Source organism: Macadamia integrifolia, unplaced genomic scaffold (genome assembly GCF_013358625.1).
Source record: "Macadamia integrifolia cultivar HAES 741 unplaced genomic scaffold, SCU_Mint_v3 scaffold212, whole genome shotgun sequence".
NCBI classification, from domain to species: Eukaryota; Viridiplantae; Streptophyta; class Magnoliopsida; order Proteales; family Proteaceae; genus Macadamia; species Macadamia integrifolia.
In genome coordinates, this window is record NW_024868523.1 from 323,345 (window position 1) to 325,585 (window position 2,241).

Below are 2,241 nucleotides of genomic sequence, written 5' to 3' on the forward strand. Positions count from 1 at the left end.
AGATATACAGTGATCACAAAAGTCTTAAGTACTGTTTCACCCAAAGATATTTGAATATGAGGCAGAGAAGATGGCTTGAACTTAGGAAGGACTATGATTGTGACATTTAGTATCACCTGGGCAAAGCTAGTGTGGTGGCAGATGCTCTAAGTCAGAAGGCTCAGACTGTATCACTTTCGTACTTAGTTGTCAGTCCACAACTTATACAAGAGGCAGTACTGATGGATGAAATCCTTATATATGAGGGAGCAACCTTGGAGCTTGAACATCAGCCAGATGATGTTAAGCAGTTAACTATATCATTGACAGGCCTATAAGTACATCCGTCCATCAGGAAGGAGGTGATAATAAAACAATCTTCAGATCCTGAGCTGCAAATGATCAGAATAAAAATTCAGGAGCAGACAATGAATGACCCTGACTTCACAATAGCCAATGACGAGGTATTACTGTTTCGAGGCAGGTTGTGTGTGCCCGATGATATAGAAATATAGGACAAGATAGTGAAGGAGGCACACAGTTTTGAATACTCACTTCAACCTGGGAGCACAAAGATGTACAAGGATCTCAAATAAAGTTATTGGTGGCCATCAATGAAAATTATTATAGCCCTATATGTGTCGGCTTGCCTCTCATGTCAGAAGGTCAAGGCAGAATGACATCAACCATATGACACTCTTCAGCCACTCCCCGTACCGGAGTGGAAATGGGACAGGATCACAATGGACTTTGTCATAGAGCTACCCCGTACACCCAAGGGGATGGATGCAATCTGGGTGGTAGTTGACAGGCTTACCAAGACTGCTCATTTCATTCAAATCAGGACCAATTATTCCATGGACAAGTTAGCACAACTTTATATAGATAACATAGTCCATTTGCATAGAGTGCCAGTAAGCATTGTGTCAAATAGAGACCCAAGGTTCACATCTAGATTTTGGAAGAGTCTTCAGTATGCCTTGGGTACACAAGTGAATCTGAGTACTGCTTTCTATCCATAGATTGATGGGCAATCAAAACGAATCATACAAATATTGAAAGACATGCTTAGGGCTTGTGCAATGGAAATGAGTGGCAATTGAGAAGAATACATATCTCTTGTGGAGTTTGCTTATAACAATAGCTATCAAGGCACAATTGGGATGGCTCTATATGAGGCACTGTATGGCAGGAAGTGCAGAACGCCCCTAAATTAAGATGAAGTAGGTGAGCGTCGGATGCTTGGACAAAAAATGATACAGATGACGTGTGACAAGGTCAACGTCATTCGGGAGAGGATTAAGGCATCCCAATCTTACCAAAGGAGCTATGCAAAAAACCACAGAAAAGACATTGAATTCTAAGAGGGGGAGAAGGTGTTTCTTAAAATCTCTGATATCAAAGGGTTGCATAGATTCTACAGAAAGGGCAAGCTAAGTCTGAGATAGATTCCACAGAAAGGGCAAGCTAAGTCTGAGATATATTGGCCAATTTTAAATCTTGGCATGAGTTGGCTCCGTAGCGTATATGTTGGCTCTTCTACCTTCCCTCAGCAATGTTCACAATGTATTCCACGTTTCTATGTTGAAGCAATATATCTATAATCCATCACATGTGCTACCCGTGGAACCGAAGTACTTAGAAGCTGATATGACCTATGAAGAGTAGCCTACTGAAATTCTAGATCAGAAAGCGAAAACCCTTCGCAATCGCTCTATCACTTTTGTAAAGGTTCGATGGGCTAATCATTCACTTGAGGAAGCGTCATGGGAGAAAGAAGATGACATTCGGGCCAAATATCCTTGTCTTTTTAGACAATCAGGTACTATAATTTTGGGGATGAAATTTTCAAAAAGGGGGGGTAAATATGATACCCTACTTTCTAAACCCAGTTGGTTATGTTTGTTCATTCAGGATCTGAAGGGTGACTCTAAACTCGGGTTGGCCAGACGAGTCTAAACCAGTGCCTAGTGAAGTCTGCGTGCCCAAGCCGTGTACTTGCATGTATCACAAGGCCATGTACAGATAATAAAGACACGTAGCCTATTTTATGACGAGTACGTATTTTAAATTATATACCGAGAGTGAAATACGTGTCGCGAGCCGAGTCCCGTCAAAATCTCAATTATTTGGCTAAGTTTTGACCGAGTGGTGGGTGGTCATAGGTGGGTCGGACCCACTAGTGTGACCTACTAGTCTGGTCATTAGATATTTTGACCTAAGTATAAATAGCATTATGACTTTTCTTTTTCCTCATTTAAT